General features: G+C 41.1%; 1 protein-coding gene across 1 annotated transcript in view; it reads right to left on the reverse strand.

Moving 5' to 3' along the window:
* Positions 1–20130, reverse strand: part of CLVS1 (clavesin 1) — a 223879-nt gene that overhangs the window by 169131 nt on the left and 34618 nt on the right. The gene's annotated exons all lie outside the window — the stretch shown is intronic.

The raw sequence follows: 20130 nt of genomic DNA on the forward strand, positions 1-20130 counted from the left end.
GGAACAGGCACATTGTCATTAGCTCTGGAGACACTGCCCTGAAATAGTGAGGGAGCCCGGGCAATCGCTGGATCCGGAAGTTCCAGACCACTAGAGCAGCCATCAACATGCAATTAGCTCATCTGCACTCTTCAGACTTGCTCTAAAGGTGGATTCACCTAACCACTAACCAGCTAGAGCTGTAGTAAAATTTGCATTTCAATATGCAGCCAGACGTTCAGCCAAGAAAACATCCCCGTATATGTTTATCTTCTGGAAAACAATCAAATGTTTTGTCCCAAATTCAAAGATTATCAGAAATCTGAATGAGCAAGTGCCCGTCAGTCTGAGGAAAGCAACTTTACATACTGTAAGGGAATCAGCATTGGGCTAGGAATAAGACAGACACAAACTTACTTTGAAATCGTATTTCCTTATTAAATTGGGTAATCAATGAGGTTTCTGTCCTCTGTCACAGAGAACCTAAGATCACTCTCCTCATGTGGAAGCCTGCATATTGCTGTGATGCTGAGCTCCAACACTAAGGTGGACTAGAAAGAAGGGTCCAGTGATATGCTTCCAAAAATTAAAAAAAAAAATTTTTTTTTTTTTTTTTTTAAATTTTTAGTCAGTGTAAACCCTGTGGATCACAATGGTCTGACCCATAGTCGATGACGGGGATGGCACAGGACCAGGCAGCTTCTGTTTTCAAGCTTACAGTTCTGGGGGAGACCGTGAAAACAACCAACTGTTGCATATCATGTTGTAAGGGCAAGGGTGAACAAGACAGACAAGGTACCTCTCCTCGGAGAGCTACCCCTAGAGTGGATACAGGTATTGAATACCAAAATCAAACTGCATTGGCTAAACCATGGAGGGGCAAAATCTCCCTCCCCTCTCCTCTTGGCATGGCTCTGATCTGCTCCCTCCAGACCAACAGTGCAATTAGAAGGATCTTGAGCTCCCTCTGTCCCCAGACAGTGCAAATGGTTAACATGCTCAGCTGCTAACTAAAAGATAGGAGGTTCGAGTCCACCCAGAGGTGCCTCGGAAGAAAGGCCTGGCAATCTACTTCTGAAAAATCAGCCATTGAAAACCCGATGAAGCACAGTTCTACTCTGACACGGTCACCATGAGTCGAAATTGACTGGACGGCAACTGGTTATACTGGTTATGAGCCCTCCCTGGCTGGGCAGAAGATGTTCTTCTCCTCCACAGGGGGCAGAATGGAACCAGGGTGGGGCTGGGGCAAGAGGAGAAGGATTCTGTGAGCAGATCCCCACCGGACACTCCAAGAGCACGAGTGGCCCAGTTTACCACACTTGGTGCTCACAGAGGTTTGGGACTAACCACCTAGCATTTTCCTTGCAACACCCCTCAGGAATCCGAGGTGCTCAGGGGTGGATGGCTTATGTTGGGAACCCTGCCACTTCCATCAGGAAGCTGACGAATTTATCACAACTTCTTGAACTTGCCATTCTTAAAATCCGGAGCGCTAAAAGCCCCCCAGGAGGTAGCAGGGAACCGAGCATCAATTCAAGGAGAAGAGAAAGGAGCTGTGTTTACACAGGGCCGTTGACACCCTGGGCTTCTCAGAATTCCCAAAAACAATCAGATTTAGGGTGCCCTACACTTTTTTTTTTTTTTTAATTTAGTACAAGCTTCGCTTGCACCTCCAGCTTTGAAAGGTTGAAAATACTGCCGGACTGTCTCTTGTATATGTCTTTTTTGTCTGAAATGAACTTCTTAACCCCAGGGAAACAGTCCACCTCAGTGACTGCTCAAAACAAATCCACCTGGATGGTGGCTGGCAGAGGCGTGTCTGTAAGAGAGGCACCAGAGAACGGCAATAGCAGATGGCCCGCGCAGAAGTCATCAACTTCCTCCTGACAAATACTCTCGGGCGTGGATGGAGGCTGGAGCTCCAGCCTGGGAGCCCTGCCTGTGGTTTGGGGTGTGCATACTCCCGAATGCCCAAACGAGATGACAGCCACCTGTGAATGCATTTTATGGCTGGAACATGGACTGCAGGGGACAGTGAGTGGATGCTGGAAGGCCAGGGGAATGCTCCGTTCTTTTGTGAGTTTTACAAGCGTCTATTACCTCTAACAGCTTCACACTTCCATCCAATTTCAGTCCCAGTGCAATTTTCAGACCCAGCTCCCTCTAAACAGAAAGATGTGCTTATCCACAGGCAGAACAGAATTCATTCTGCGGTCGTGGCTAGAAATGACAAACACCAAAAATGATCGAGAAACCCAAAAGGCGGAGTTTTCTATTGTTTACCTACTAGACATAATTTATTCTTTTCAGTGCAATTTAAAGGATATATATGTGTGCGTGTGTATTTTAGTCAACAGTACTTTTGAGAGAAGGCCATTATCTTTTCTTGTTCTGTATTCTACTTGCGATATCTGTACCGAGCTGACAGAATGGACCCCTAGTTTACAAAATAAAACAAAGACAAAAACAGAAAATGCCAATTGTCTTCGCATTCCCCAAACCTCCAACCTAAAAACATTCTATTCCCAAGTTTAAAAATTACTGAACCAATTAAAACAAGAGAAATTATTCAAAAACAAAATTTCTGTTTGCTTTCAAACTATATAACATTGAAATTCATCCAAATCAGAAATGTACCTACCATTGTGAGAACATTTATTTCTTCCTTTTACAATCCATCAGCTGGTCTGAAGCTTACCCTCCTGCCTCCCAAATATTTTACCTTTATAGTATCCAAATTTGGCATGGCACCTCTCAATTATGCCAGGGGCACTAGGCTGCCTCCAAGAGCAGGTGAGTCATTGATCACTTGGTCAATGCACCTTTGGGACTTAGGACACGGTGGCCATTCTGGGACACAGGACTCAGCCCCAATTCAGGACGGACGACTGAATGCCTCACCAAGGGCCCGGACTTCCCAAAGGGCTTGGCCTGCTGCTTCGTTGCTTGAATATAAAGGTCTCTTGCATTCTGAGCAGCAAGCATTCAACGCGCCTTAGAGTCGGACACCTACCTAGACCATCTATCTGGGACCTGGGTCCGTCCACCGTGTACAAGGTGCTCGGGCTGCTGCTGAGGGAGGTGAGGTAGTAAGGACAGCGCTAGGATGCACGTCCTCACTGGGTCCACCCAGGCCTAGCTTTCCAGAGGATGAGGGAAAGGACAGCAGTGGTCCAACACTAGCAGCTCTTGCTCTCAGGGGCAGCAGGGGCTGAGTCCTCCCCACCCTGGGAGGACAGCATTTCTCAGTCAAGTTTAAGGAAACTTCTCTACCACTCTCATCTCCCTCATCCTCAAAGTTCATACCTGTCCCCTTAAAATAAATACACACACAAGCAAATTATTTCCTTTATTTGCCAAGCCCACTGACCCTGGGAAAAAGGGGAAGGATGAGCCAGCTGTAAATTAGACCCCTCACCCTGTGTTTCCTGAGCCCGAACCTCAGCTTCAGAGAACTCTGTGCAGTTCCCACATCAGGAAGGAGAAGCGCACCTAATTTAACCTGGAACATCACATTACTGACAAAGGCCAACATTGAATTCACTTATGTTTTCGCTCTTTCTGCCATATCCTATTTCCTCTGCATTTTTTGGTGATACAGAAGTGGGTTTTTTTAAAAAAAAAATCTTTTTCTTTTATTACTGATAGATTACAATTTTTTTTTTAATGTTCTTTAGATGCTTGCACTTAGCACTACCTACCTTTGTCCATCCGTCTTTATGAATTTTGTCTTCACTGGCTTTTATCTGCCTTCCTATCTCCCACCACATAAGCTACTGTATTTGATATTTAGGCATTTAGCCCTCCTTCTTCCTCTTTGTTCTATTGGATGATGGTGATGATGATAATGATTGGTCTTAACTTCCCTTAAGTCTCCTCTTTCTGCTGTGCTCACCTCTTCCTTCCAGGCATTCTTTCCTCCCACAGAGACAGGGCAAGGCTCCATAGCAGGTGCTTCCCAGGGGCCAGGAAGAGCTCCCCCACTTCTCTTGCATCAGCCTGGGGACCACTCATGCAGGAAGAGGCATGACAAGAAATTCTAAGCCATTGGAATATTGCAAAGCTGGAGCTGGCTTCTAAATTTAGTACATGTTTTACCGAAATAAGGGTCAATGAAAAATGAGGGAAATTTTCAATAAGATGGATTAACACAATAGCCACATCGATGGACTCAAATATACCAATGATCGTGAAGATGGCACAGTACAGGCCAATGTTTCAGTCTAAACTGAAACATAAGGTCACCAAGAGTCAAAATCAGCTAGATTGTAACTAACAACAACCATATATTTGGAAAAGCAGTCTCTAGGTGGTGCAGAGTGCTCAGTTACTAACCGAAAGGTCGGGAGCTCTAATACACCCAAAGGCACCTTGGAAGGAAGTCTTGGTGCTTTAACCCTGAAAGCCATTGAAAACTTCATGGTACACAGTTCTACTCTGAAACACACGGGGTCGCCATGAGTCAGAGTGAACCAGATAGCAATTGGCTCGGTTTTTTACTTTTTGGGTTTTTCATTTTGTTTTGTTTACTTTTTCAGTATATTTGGAAAAACACATTTGTTTCCCTCTTGCTCCAAGTGCTATAGCATTTTAGAAGTTACAATAAAAGCTACAGAAATGAAATAATAACAAAAGAGAACCCTATCCCTCCCAGGGGAAACGCAAGTCTCAAACTGGGTTAAATCCTAGATATTCAGAGGGATGCGTGCATGGTAAGACTTCATACGCTAAAGGGAAGCTTGAGTAATGTCATAGCAACTGCTGGGGAAAGCCCTGGATTCTGGAGTCCCCTGACCCCAGGTCGACTATGGAGAGTGGGGACGTGAGTCCAGCAAGGGTGTGAAGGTGAGGGGGACTGTCCCTTTGTTGTTTTCCTCACTACATCCTACTCACCCAGAAGCTGTGCTTCTCCTCACAGACAGCAATCCACCTGTGCCCTGACCCTGACTTTGACTCCAACACTGTGACTCTCCCCGCAAAGTGTCCTTCATACACCACATTTGATATGCCTGCTGTTTGAGTCCTGACTCACAGATTTCCCTTCAGAAAACCATTCACACATAGATACAAAGCCAGGGCACACTGCATGTCGTCCCTGGACGTTCTGATGTCTGCTCCCTTAGCGTCTGCACGTAGCATGCAACAGGAGTCATTTGTTTTCTAGAAGTCTGTTTCTCAGAAAGAGTGAAGTAGGACCTTGACACTTTTTAAAATAAGAAGTTTGATGCTAGGAGATAATAAAAGCCTTAAGTTGGAATATAAGCTCTAGATAAATTCATATGGATTACTAAGATTGTTACCAGCTGTTTACAAACAGGCACCAACTCTAAAGAAAATTGGCATAACAGTCCAAAGGAGAAAGAAAATCTCTCATCAGCTGGAAAAGACTATTTTACCTGGATCCATGTGAACACGAGCTTTGCTGCATAAAGTTTACATGGCACATTCGCGTTTATTTCCTTAGCTGATGTTTTCTGGTTCAGAGTAGATTCCCTGCTCTTTGGCTGAATACATCCTGGTCATCCATTGAGACCCAGCTCAGCATCGCTGCCTGCTCTTCCCCGATGCGAGATGCTTCCCCTCTCTATTTCCATGGCAACCTGCACATTTATTTATCACAGCACTTACTACCTGGTACTGAAATACTTTGCTCATCTATTTCCCCCATTAGCCACTTAGGTTTAGAGGTGGCCATCTTGCTTATTCAGATTGACAATATTGAACCTGTGATCTTGGCAACCAGTGAAGACTAAGAAACCCTCCCACGTTTTGTGACCCAGAAAACAGCTTACCGCAAAGAACTACCCTTCTGCACAGGAAAAACTAAGACTCACAGATGTCCTCTTGTTTAAGGCTGACAAGGCCAGACCCAGACCCTCCAATTTCTTATTTTTGCCTCATAAATGATTAGCTGAACTGTGCGTCTTCACAGATTAATCAGAACAAAATGCTTGTTAACCAACTTTGTTAAGATTCTCCCCTTCCCTCAGATCCCTGAGCTTTGGCCAGCACACAACCTGTCCCTAACAGCCTCTCCTGAGTATAGGCTGACCTTAGGGTAAGACATCCTCTCATCTCTTGTTCCATTAAGCCAAACTTCCACCCCACTTCCCCATACCTGGTTCTTTCTAGCCTTGTTTGTTGTTGTTGTGTGCCATCAAATGGATTCCAACTCTTAACAATCCTATATGACAGGGTAGAACTGTCCCATAAGGTTTCCCAGGGTGTAATCTTCATGGGAGCAGATCTCCAGGTCTTTTACACTGTGGAGCCGCTGGTGGGTTCGAACCGCCAACTTTTCAGTTAGCAGCCAACTTAGCAGCCAAGCACTTAAGCATTGTGCCATTAAAACTCCTTAGCCAGTGGTTCTGTGTGAGAAAATGCCTGGGGATCTGTTTCCATAAAGATTACAGCCTAGGAAACCCCTTAGGGAAGTTCTACTCTGAGATATAAGGTCACTAGGAGTTAGAATCAACTCAACAGCACACGACAACAACAACATAAAAGAAAACCACCACAGGTCTGTCAGTTTGTGGTGTGGTAGCTTGTGTGTTGCTATGATGCTGGAAGCTATGTCACCAGTATTTCAAATACCAGCAGGGTCACCCATAGTGAACAGGTTTCAACGGAGCTTCCAGGCTAAGACAGACTAGGAAGAAGGGCCTAGTGATCTACTTCTGAAAAGTAGCCAGTGAAAACTCTGTGGATCACAGCAGAATAGTGTCCAATATGGTGCTGGAAGATGAGTCCCCTAGGTTGGAAAGTACTCAAAATTCACAGTGGCCACAACAATGAACTCAAACATACCAATGATCATGAAGATGGTGCAGGACTGGACAATGTTTTGTTATGTTGTACACAGGGTAACTATGAGCAGCGGATGACTCAATGCACAAAAGAAAAACTCTTTTTGCCTAACCCTTGAGATGCTTGCAAGTCTTATATCAGAGCATTCTCCCCATTGTATTAGTTCCCCTGACGCTATTACAAAAGTTCCTTCCCCTCCCTTTGCAATAATTCTTCAAATAAATTCTGTCCTTACAAAGTCTGGATTTGTTGTTTTATCTGACGATATATTTATTCTCACAAAATAAGTACTTGATAAAAATTTTAAACTGCTGTTGCTTTTGCTGGCTTGGAATTTCCAATGTTTATAATTATTAATCTCAAACTTTCCTTTCTATTTTATTTTCTTCTTACAGGCCTCAGTTATTCATATACTCCTCAGCATCCTCTATCGTCCTGGAGATTCTTACAGGAATCTGTCAAGAGTTACTATTAGAGTTACTATTAGATTATTGGGCTGTGGTTTTTAAGTGAGATTTTCTAATTATAATTATTTCTTACTATGATGTTTACCTATTTGTCATTGGTTTTTAGGTACTCTCTTAGACTTTAAAATTTTCCCATGTCTTTATGTATTTTTTCCCTAAATTAAAGGACATTTTAAAAACTTTTTTGCTTCCTAAGCAATGTAATAAAATCATAACTAGTAAATGCATACACAAATAAATGGACTCCAAAATTTTGATGGAATTAAAGACGACGACTTATAGGTGTTTTGAATGCTAATTCACAATGTCAATAATAGACTCATGGGAAAATAGAAAAAGAAAATATATGAACAAAACTAGATAAATGTTAGACCTTCTAGTTAAGCATGGCTGATTGATCATATGAGTTATATCCTCCATTTAAAAACCCATTTACATAAGAAAAACAAATTTAAACAATTAAACATAAACCTAGAGAACAGAAACAACATGTGAGGAGATGACAACAAATGAGAGATCTCCACAAACTTTGGAAGCTGGCAAATAGATGGACAAGTGGCTGCTGATGTAACAGACCAGAGAGAAGAAGAGATCAAGAAGCAAATCACTTTGCACCACTAATTCCTGGAAAGGCTCGAGGACACTGTCACCTCTGAAATTAGAGACAAGTGGCTAAAACCATGAGAATCTGTGGAACATCTTTAAAGGAGCAGTTAGAAGCCCAGATGCCCAACCGGCAAAAGACGGACAGTTTATTCTTTGGGGAGTTAAGACCAATAGATGCTTCAGGAACACCAAGTGCAGCTGAGCTCAGGGCCAAGGGACAAGATGGGGGTTAAGCAAAGGTCTGCATTCTAAACCATGAAACCACCTGCCCTTTCTGCTCCCAGAAAGCTGGCAGCCACTTTTCCCTCTGTCAAGAAATTAGGACTATTTCTCTCTGGGGACGTGAACCTGCTCAGAAAAAAGGACCTTCAGGTACTGACATTTTGGGGTCCTCCAGTGGAAAAGCCAGCTTGCCACCATGTCATGCCACCGTGAAGTTCACCAAGTTGATCAGCCCCCTCCCCTTCACTTGTAGAGCTTCCACAGAGATTTTTAGTGCTCTAACTTTTAAGGATGACTTGTTGGCCAAGGATCAATGACATTTGAGGAAAATTTCCAATAAGGAGAGTTCAAAACAAGCCTACAGGAAAAAAAAAATTAAGTTGGAAAAAATGAGAAAATGAAGGAAGAATTATAATTACTATCCTCAGAAAGATAATAAAACATATTGCATGCCTACAGGAAAAAAAGAGAGAGTAATTCTTAACAACAACCATCAAGGGAATGCTCTTAGAAACTGAAAATATACTTATCATGCATGTAATTTCCAAAGAAAGAAGTCAAAGATAAACAAAATGACCAATAGACAAGGCAGAAGAAAAAATTTTTTTTAATTTTAGAAGATAAGTCCTAGGAAATCAAACATTCAGATAATAGGAAATAGAAGAGAGGATTTAACAAAGAAAGAAAATAAAATTTCATGGGCTGAAGAGGACACTTTTCAGATTGATTGGGATCACAGAGTGCTCAAGTGAATAAATGAAAAAAGACCCAGACCAAACTCATCAACATGAAATTCCAGACCACCAGGAAATGCTTCCTGAGAGAGGCTTCGGGAGAGAAGAGATGGACTCCGTGCCAAGAACCAAGGATTAAAATATCATTAGACTGCTGAACAGCAATACTGAAAGCTGGAAGGCAATGCAGCAATGCCTTGAAAATTCTGAAGGAAACAATTTCCAACCTACAGCTCTGATAGCAACCTTAGCGTGAGGAGGAAATGAAGCATTTTTCCACCTACAATGCGTCGCTCATGTATCCTCTCACCAAGCGAGGAAATAAAGAAAGACGAAGGCCTGGGATCCAGGAATAGAAAGACAACACAAAGAAGAAGCAAAAGGATTTCAGAAAGGATGGAGACGAGGAGTAATGGCTAAGGCTGTGCAGTAGGACGCAGGAACAACCTGTCCAAATGGAGCCCAGTGAAAGCAGGGTTCTGGAGGGATCTCTCTAACAAAGCAAGACAAATATAATAGCTGCTGATGTGTTTGAAGTCCCTGAGAAGAGGTTTGGTGTTATCATCCATTGGGGATGAACTACTAATAGGTACTGCTATGGATTGAATTGTGTCCCCCCAAAATATGCATTGGGATCCTAACCCCTATACCTTTGGATGTAAGCCCCTTTGGGAATAGGGTTTTCTTTGTTATGTTAATGAGGCCATATCAGTGTAGGGTGTGTCCTAAACCAAATCGCTACTGAGTTATAAAGAGTACTGTAGACAGGGACAAGAAACATAAGAAAGAGGAAAGACGGATGGCATGGGAAGATTGCCAAGGAACCAAGGAACACCAGGGCTACAGAAGCTGAAAGAGACAAGGACCTTCTCCCTGGGTCAATAGAGAGAGAGAGACTTTCCCTAGGGAAAACAAATTTCTGGTTTTTAAAGCCACCCATTTGTGGTATTTCTGTTACAGCAGCACTAGGAAACTTAGACAGGTACTTGCACGCCTGCCCCTAACATTTGCTGGTTGGGTCAAGAGTAAACGAAGGCCTCCAGCCCCGACCCAGCCCTTTCTTTCCTCACTAGCTCTTCCTTTACCACGAGCGGTCATGCACAAGCCTCTGGACACCACTCTAACAGCAGCCCCCTGGTCAGTCCTTGGGTCAGTCCTAGTTAGGAATATGCAGCTCAGTACCAGAAGGTACAGTTAAATGTGGTTGAAATTGTTGGCCTCTGAGTAAGGGAATTAGAGACAGAGATAGAGAGAGGTAGGAGATGCCGTCTATTGTTATAAGACTATTTCTACTTGCCTTTTAAACTATTTCCGTTATTACCTTGATAAAAATAAAAATGATATTGAAAGAAGGAAGATAAGAAGGATTAGCAGGGGGAAAAAAAACATAAAAAGAGGACACAAATACCAAAAAGGAAAAAAAAATGGATGAGGAAGAACAGACATAAAATAAATGTCAAACTGAAGGGACGCAAATTGCTTAAAGATGAAAATAAAGAAAGACAAATGAAAACTGAAAGACTTCACATGTCCAACAGTAATGATAATTCCATTTTAGACACAGCGTACCATTCACCAAAGCTTTCGTGGGTTGTCATTCATTAATTTTATTGCCTTAATGTATTCCTCACCGGATCCCTCTCAGCTAGTCTGTCAGTAACATTTATCAAATGTCCAGTGTCAACACAGTGCAGGATGGGGTATGGAAGGGAGTTAATAACAAAAGACAAATCTTTGCTTGAAGAAAACTTAGCTCCTGCTGAGAGACAACCAACATAAATGGGAAAACATAAAAACACAAATGAGAGGCACACAGAAGAAATCTGTGGAAGGCAGAATAGAAATGAACACGCACGCTGGAGAAGTTCAGAGTCTCTGGGGAATCTGCAGTCAGGAAGCTTTGTGGAAGTAATGGATTTATACAATGCGTGCAACAAAGGAAGGAAATATAGTTCTCTGGCAGGAATGAGGGAGGTGATAAAAAAGAGTACAATTGGTCAGGACAAGGTTGAAGGAGATAGCCCATAAGATATGTTGTAGGAAAAGTCAACCTACCCACCTTGACTCAGCTCTACCTTGCCCACATTAATCCTCCCCATCCTCTGTGCATTCAAGTCCACCCGCACCTCCCAAGTCAAGTGCAACTCTACCTAAGTCACTAAACTTGCCCCATTACAATAGACAACAATGATTTCTCCATCCTCTTCACACTTAGCTGGGGTCCAGTGTACTCATTTAGGATATTGTGAGGATATTCTGCCATGTACACTTACCCAGCTCTTCCTTGAATAGGAAGGCAGGAGGGAAACAGCTTGGCCTTTGACACTGGACTTGAGTTAGAATTCCTGTTTCACTCATTTACTACCAGTTCGGTTCTGGGCAAGTTCACAAAACTCTCTGAGCCTTGGATTCCCTATCTGCAAATTGGGCATAATACTCAGTAGCTTGCAGTGTTCTTGGAAGACTGAAAGATAATGTCTATAAACCAAAACAACCAAACCTGTTGCTGTCGAGTCGATTCTGACTCATAGCAACCCTGTAAGACAGAGTAGAACTGCCCCATAGTTTCCAAGGAGCGCCTGGTGGATTTGAGCTACTGACCTTTTGGTTAGCAGCTACAGCACTTAACGACTATGCCACCAGGGTTTCCAAAGTCTGTAAAGCACTTGTCAAATAGTAGGTATGAAAGACATGGTAGCTGCTGTTATTATCATTATCAAGATTATTATTATTTATGTAAATCTGGTTTCCTCAATTAAACTATAAATTTTTGAGAGCAGGGACCTTGCTTTTTTTCCCTTCTCAGTGTCACACTTCCAGGCTCATGGTAGACACTACTGAATCCAGGTAGACTGATAAGACAGGAATAGCCACTACACTGTCTATTACCTACAGCAGGAGAAACACATGCTACTAATTCCAGTGGTAGAAATCTCGCCTTCCATGTGGGAGACTTGGGCTGGATTTCAGACAGTGCACCTCACGCATCTGTCAGTGGAGACTGCGTGTGGCTGTGATACTAAAGGGGTTTCAGCGGAGCTTCCAGACTAAGATGAGCTAGGAAGAAACACATGGTGACCTACTTTGGGGAATCAGTCAATGAAAATCCTATGGATCACAACGATCTGATCCCCAGTCAGTCATGGGGATGGTGCAGAACCAGGTAGTGTTTCATTCTGTTGTACGCGGGGCCACCGTGAGTTGGAGACTGACTGGACAGCAGCTAACAGAAACAAATGCTGATGAGTAGGGGGAAACCGCTGATTCTAAGCCTGGCACAGGAGCAAGAACAGTTGGGCATAGGTTAGATGGTCTTCCTATGTGATGATACCCCTTTAAATGAGGAAGAGAATAATGTCCTAAAAAAGTATCTAAAAAAATTTCTTTCAATGTACACATAGGAATAAAAATTTTTAACATTCATAGTTGGAATTGTAACTAGAAGCTCAATTCAATTTAATTCAGCAAATAGTTCTCGAAGGCCAACTAAATGTAATGCACTCAGCTAGACATGGGAAAGTGAACAACATATACTCTTTGCCTTTAAAGAGCTTATTATTTAGGAGACAAAATATTTATACGCAAATAACAGTATTAAAAGTAATTGGAAATATTCTGTTCACTATTCTATACATTAATAAGTAGAAATATAAGATTTTATATCTTAAAGGGCAGAGCATTATCACAACTAGAACACTAACTGCCAATCTTTATGCAGACTTCTGTCTGACATTGAACAAATTGCTGGAATTCAAAGTCACTTTGATTATCTTAAGATGAAATTTACTGCAATATATAGAAACAATGCTTTCTTCTTCTCTTTTTACTAAAGAGGAAAAAATACATCCTATTCCTTAAAGGGAATTCTCTCAGGCTTTCTGCATTTCTTAATAGTTTTTGTTTCACAGACATATATGAAGAGATATATCTCTATGTGAATTTTCTTTGCCTCCGATATAAAGACATCTGCTTTAGCTCACTTTTAAGGATAGCCTGAATATTGTATTCATCAGAGTTGTTAAAATGAAAATCCTTTAACTGAACTGAAGCATGTTTTTAGGGTTTTCAAGTATTAAAAGATAAAAATCAGCATTTTTCTGGCCACATTATTATGTGGAGTGAAACCCTCCTAAATCATCAGAAGGAAATGCTTTTGAAAGTATCTGAATGCTTTCAAACAGGAACATTAGATTTGAAATTACTGACTTCAATTCTTCTTCCTTCCCTTCAACAAATATCTATTAGAGCACTTACTTATCTTAAATGATCTGCTTGGTGCTGTGAGGAATACAAAAATTAATAGGACTTGTTTTCTGTAATAGATTGTATAATGGTCACATCTCAGGAGACATCCTCCTTTGTAACATGACTAAGCTGCTCCTTCTTTCCATCAGCAGAGTCTCTTTCTCCACCCCTTCAAACCAAGCTGGTCATATGACTTTCTTTGACAAATATATTGTGGCGGAAATAACATATGAGTTCCTGAGTCTAGATATCAAGAGAACCTACAGCTTTTGCCCTTGCTGTCTTAGAAACCTGTGGCCACCACACCTTAAAGAAATCTGAGATTAAAGCCTGCTTGGAGATAGAGGACCTCCCTTTACAGCTGTGGTAGCTGAGTCCAATCCCCAGCTAACATTACAGCTAAATGCTGTAATGAGTGAACCCAGAAAAATCAGCAAAGAATCACCCAGTCAAGCCAGAGAGTCATGAGAAGTAATAAATAACTGTTGCTTTATACTGCTATGTGTTGATGTGGTTTGCTATGCAACAATACACAATTGACTAAAATTGGTAGCTTGAAGTGAGATTTTGTCATAACAAAAACTTAAAATGTGACATTAGCTTTGGTTCTGGGTTCTAGATAAAGGCTAGAAAGGCTGCTAGTAAAACTGGGAGCGCACAAAGAAAATTCCTGTTAAAGACTAGAGACAGGGCAACCCATGATCCACCTAAAGTGGTGGAATGATTGCAAGACTGTTACCTGAGGTAACACAGAAATGCATGCAACGGCTTGTGGAGCTGGCTAAAAAGTGTTCGTGACCAGGCAGAAAGTGAAACCTGTAACTTGGCGTTTTTTTTTTTTTGGTGGGGGGGTGCGGGGGGCTGCATATAATAAATTATGTGAAGGGGAGACGAACTAAAGAAGGAACTCTTCAGTTTACAAGCATAATTTAGAGGAAATATGAAAGGCCCAGGATGTATTGGGTCAGGAAACAAAACCATTTCATATTTTTAACCTCTCTTGTTGGCAAAAAATTCTTCAAGTAAGAAATTGTCTAACATAAGGATCAAATCAAAGCTCTGGTTATTGGACTTTTGCTGAAACCTCAGAATAGTTTAAGATAATGCCTAGTAGACAAAGAAAATCTAAGAAATTCAAGGGTTTTGCCCCGCAGCAGTCAGCCTACCTAAAGTAGAGAGGGATCTGCCTCAAAAAGAGTTATGGATGTGGTGTATGGGACACGATATGGACACTAAAACAACTCATAGGAAACACACAAAGTTTTTAAGAGAGTTGTAATGATACAAACACTGACAATTTGGACTAAAAGAGACTGAGATGGCTCAAAATGAAAAAAGGCCTCTGGGCCCCCATTGTTCTACAAGTAAGAGGAAGGCAGAGAAAGGCACTCATCTGCAAATATGGGTCATTAATTATGGAAAAGAAAGAAGTCTCAGAGGGCAAAGTGAAGAGCCAAAGAAAATAAAAAACAAGGAAATCACTTCAAAGGAGCAGAGGAAACTGGCCCCTAGGGTAAGGGAAATAAGGGCCTGGTTGGGTTTCAAAATTACTGTGGAATAGTCACTCCTGTTTGCTTCCTGTTCTTCTCCACTTTGAATAGGAACGCTATTGCATTTATCGTACCATTATACATTGTGTGTATAAGGGCTGACAACGTGAATTTTCAATTCACAATTCACAATCCCTAGATCAAGAGGAGGTGATGCTGAAAACTGGGGAGGGTGTGAGTATATTTTTCATTTGCAAGGGAGTGAATTATCATGGCCAGAGGATGGCTCTTTCAATCATATTTTCAGTGATGCCTTCCAATCTGCATGTCTCTTTGCAATCTGAGTTTGCCATTTTTCCCATTAGGAGATGGAGACCATGTCCTCACCCCCTGCATCTGGGCTGGCCTTGTGACTTGTCTGACCAATAGAATAGTAGTAGAAGTGACATTGAGGGAGCCTAGGTCTCAAGGGGCCTTTTACCCTCTCTCTTTATCCTCTTGGAAAACTGCCCTGAGGCTACCATGCCGTGAAGAAACCTAGGATGAATGACCACAAGGAAAGAGAAGCCCTTCTCTCTCACTGATTCCAGCTAAACCCAGGGCCTAGATGATGCTTCCTACCCCACCCCAGCTAAATGCAGCCACACAAGTGGACCTAGTCAATGCACAGAAGAATCAGAAATAATAAATTGTTTTTTAAAGACATTAAGTATTGGCACGGTTTAGTACGATGTAATAGATAGCTAGATAGCTAAGACTGTTCTTATCCTATTCTTGAGGTACTCATTAAGTAGTAAAAAATAGAAAACATATACTTAAGAATGCATTTTAGGATGAATGTGCTAAGTGTCTGTTATGGATTGAATTGTGCCCCCAAAAAGATATGTTGAAGTCCTTCCCTCCCCCGCCGCCGGAACCTAGGAATGTGACCTTATCTGGAAATAGGGCCTTCGAAGATGTTATCACTTAAAATGAGGTCATACTGGAGTAGGGTATGTCCTGATCCAATCTGAGCGTTGTCCTTATAAAAGAGAAAAGTCATGGGGACAGAGAGACACAGAGGAAGATGGGAATGTGCAGATAAAGGCAGAGATTAGAATGGTGCATTTGCAAGCCAAGAACTGCTAAGGATTGCCAGGATCCACCAAAAGCTAGGAAGAGTGAAGGAAGCCTCTTCCACTAGAGCCTTCAGAGAGAGCATGGCTCTGCCAATACCTTGATTTCAGACTTTCAGCTTCCAGAACTGTGAAACAATAAATTTCTGTATGCACCCAGTTTGTGGTACTTTGTTACATCAGCCCTGGGAAACTAATACAGCATCATAAGAGATATAGCACTAAAATGTGGGGAGTTTAAAATAAGGGAGGCTCAGTTTTGTTTGGGAAGATTGGTAAATATCAGTAAATCTCCATAGTGGAGAAGTATTTACACTGAATTTTGAAGAGAGTTTTAATTAGAAGAAAGCACAAGCAGAAATCTTGAGTTTTCTTGGTGAGGAGGGTCACTAAGTCTCCTTATTGATTCTTTGAATAAGCAGAGTAAACCTGTTGCCGTCAAGTTAATTCCGGCTTATAGTGACTCTATAACAACCTTATCGTGCTACTTCCAAAAGGATCAAGTGTGGGCCAAGGAAAATGAGAAGAATCATTCTGACCTATCAATATCCCACCCCTGTTTCCAGAAGACAATAAATGCTGCTCCATTCAATTTAATGACTAACTTACCATGTCTTCATTATTTGATGAGCCACAGTGGGTAAAACCCGCCTGACAGGATTCCTACCTCACCAGTGTCACTGAGAATCCTTAAGGCTTGCTCTTCAAGTAAGCTTGCTCACAGTCAGCCACATAAAACCCACAGAAAAGTTCTGTAGGACAGAGGTGACACTCCTCGTTCCTTATCATTCCATCTCTCATCCCCACCTCAGGCTGAGAATCATTGGGATGATGATTCCAATTTATAGGAAATTTGTATTTTCCCTTTCTTATATCAGTCAGGACTTTATTGAGCTTGCCAAGGAATCACATCTGTCTCCAAAGGGATCTGCTCTCTTTCAATTCTACATGCCTATAAATGGATACTAGAGAAGAACACACTTGTTCCTATAAATATGAAAAATAAATAAATAAATAAATATGAGCAAATAGAAAATAAACCACTGGATACTCAGGCACACTGAAGAATTTACTCGTTCACACAACAACTATTCAATGAGCACCTACTGTGTGCAGAGACCATTTCAGATGCTTGGGATTTATAAGAGAGCAAAACATACAGTGATACTAACTCTCATTCTAAGAGTTTATACTCTAGTGGGGGTGGGGTTGTGAAAGAAGGACAATCTTAAAAAATAGATCAGATAAGAAAATAAAATATGCAATATTTTAGAAAGTAATTGGTGTATGGAAAAAATAAAATATAAAACACAGTAAGCAGGATATGGAGTGCAAGGAGAAGGAAGGGACCCCAGTTCTAAATTTTAGGGCCAGGGTAGGTCTCTTTGAGAATATGACATCTGAGAAATAAAGGAAAAAAGAAAGGACAGGAGATATTTTCCCCTCTAAAGTAGATTTATTGCAAGAAACCAGATGAAATTTTTGAACTTTTCTCATTTATAGTAAAAAAAAAAAAAACAAAACCTAGAGAATACTGCATCTATAGAAATTAAGAAGCAGATGTGAAAAGAGGTCAATCTGGTAGGAGGAATTGTGTGGGCTTGTACAACAGTATTGTTGAACTAAAAAAAAAAGAAGATAGGCATGCTAATCAACTTCAATATAAGGACCTTATCTCAATCTTGATTTGTTCAAGCAAGTGAATTTAAAAAAAAAAAAAAAAGAGGACTCAATTAGGGTGTTTGAATATTGACTAAACATTTAATATATTAAGAAATATTGTTAATTTTTCAGACATGACAATGTTGCGGTTATGGTCTTCTAAAGACCTATTTCTTAGATATGGAAACTCTGATGGCATAGAGGTTAAGAGCTACGGCTGCTAACCAAAAGTTCGGCAGTTCAAATCCATCAGGTGCTCCTTGGAAACCCTATAGGGCAGTTCTACTTAGTCCTGTAAAGTCACTAGGAGTTGGAATCGGCTTGACAGCAATGAGTTTTTTATATCCTAGACATAGATGGTGAAATATCTACTAATGAAATTCTATGATAGTTGGTATTTACTTCAAAGTAATCTGGGGGAAAGAGAAAAGTAGGAGGGTCATAGGTGAAATAAGATTGGCCATGAGACATGGGTTATGGGCTTACGGGGTTTATTATACTATTCTCTCTATCCTGTATCTATTTGAAATATTTGCAACAAAATAAAAATAAATAAATAAATAAAATAAAGAGAGGGAATATTAAATAACAGATTGGATACTAAAGAAAATAAATTCAGCGTAGAACAAGATGTCCCTTCTCCGCATTTCTTTTCACTATTTATGAACATTCTCTCCCTTCATTTCTCTCCTTTCCTTGCTTGGAAGCCACAATTCATCATCATAATCAATCTCTTGTCACAACCACAGTATCTTCGCCCCTGTATGCCTCTCTCTACCTAGCTTCTAAATGTTAAGGTACCCCAGGTCTTGGTCAATCTAAATTCTCGCCTTAAGAGAAACTAATTAGTTTTAGAACTTTATATACTATGTATCTACTGTTAAATTCTAACTTGTAACCCCAACCCAAACCTCCTCTTGAGCTTCAGACTTCTATATACAACTGCCATTGGACATCTTCACTTGAATGCCAAACAGGCGCTTCAAATGTATTCTGCGTAAAACAGACCTTTTGCTATTCCTCCAGACCTGTTAATCCCCTAGTCTTCCTCATTTTAGTAAATGGGACTACCATCTACCTGATGCATCAACTTAAATACCTAAGAATCATCCTAGAGTTCATTCATTCTTTCTCCATATTCCATTCAACTAGCCATGTCTACTCTATCTTGAAATTGTCTCCTATAGATGTCCACCTTTCTCTGCCTCCACTAACATCACTCTGGTTTAAGTCATCATCTTTGGTGTAGGCTATAGCAACAGATTCTTAACTGGTCTTCTTACCCTCTTCACTGTCTCTCTACAATTGATTCTCTAGATTCCTTTAAAAATGTAAGTTGGATTATGCCAGCAGCTGCTCAATAACCCCAACTTTTTACAATAGTGTTTTTTACTTTATTGCACGTAGACTGAAATCTAACTCCTTTCCATGGTCAATAAGGCTCTAGATGGTCTGCACCTTGCCTACGTCTCCAATCTTCATCTCCTCCCTCGACTCTTACACATCTTGTTCTCTCTCTGTTAACTGTATAGCAGTGGTTTCCTTTTTAGTTTTTGTTTATGCCCAGGTTTCTCCTATCTCAAGTCCTTTGCCCTTGAATTTCTCCTCATCCCATTTCCTCCTTAGCATTTCTTACAGGCCTTAGCACAACTATAACCTTCTCTGAGACCTTCCCAATCAGTCTCTCTAAATTACACAATTCCTCCAGTTACTTTTTTTTTTTAACATTATCTTGTCTAGTTTCTTCATAATGTTTATCATCATCTGCAACTGTCTTGTTTATTTACTTGTTTCTTGTCTGTTAACCACTCTGACCCCCGTTAGATTGTAAACTCCTTTAGGAAAGGAACCTCACAACACTGGTTGACAATTATATAAACCCCCTGTGCTAAGAGCAGTATCAGGAGCAGAGCAAATGAATAAATATTGGTAGAATGAATAATATAAAAGCTCACAGTAAAAGAATAAAGAAATAAAAATAATGAACATTTTGATCAAACATTCTATAGAAGAATCCTAATCAAAAGGGAGAAAATGCAGAACAGAATTTCAAGTTCCCATGGAATCCAAACTTTATGTAGCCATCGAGGCTGGATGAATTCCTGAAACTATTGTCCTGAGATAATCTTTAAACCTTAAACCAAAAAATATCCCCTGAAACCAAACAATAAACCCAGTGCCATTGTGTCGATTCCAACTCATAGTGACACTATAGGGCAGAGTAGAACTGCTCCATAGAGTTTCCAAGGAGCCCCTGGCGGATTCAAACTGCTAACCTTTTGGTTAGTAGCCGTAGCACTTAACCACTATGCCACCAGGGTTTCTGAAACCAAACAATAGTTTAGTTTAACTAGTAAAGAATGTCTGACTTGAACATTGTGCTCTTTTAAGAACTATATATGGAGCCCTGGTGGTGCAGTGGTTTAAGAACTCAGCTGCTAGCCGAAAGGTCGGCAGTTTGAATCCACCAGCTACTCCCTGGAAACCTTATGGGACAGTTCTACTCTGTCCTACATAGTCGCTATGAGTCAGTATCAACCCAATGTCAGTGAGTTATATGGGATCAGAAGAAGCCTTGGTGAAGCAAGGGTTAAGCTGCTAACCAAAAGGTCGACAGCTGTAACCCACCAGCCACTCTGTGGGAGAAATGACTCCCGTAAGGATTATAGCCTAGGAAACAATACGGGCCAGTTCTACCTTGTCCGATAAGGTTGCTATGAATCAGAGTCAACTAGACTGTAAACAACCGTAACAACATATGAGATCAAATAGGCGACAGCAGCTTGAAAGATTAGATGGG

This window comes from Elephas maximus, chromosome 15 (assembly GCF_024166365.1).
Source record: "Elephas maximus indicus isolate mEleMax1 chromosome 15, mEleMax1 primary haplotype, whole genome shotgun sequence".
Lineage (NCBI taxonomy): Eukaryota > Metazoa > Chordata > Mammalia > Proboscidea > Elephantidae > Elephas > Elephas maximus.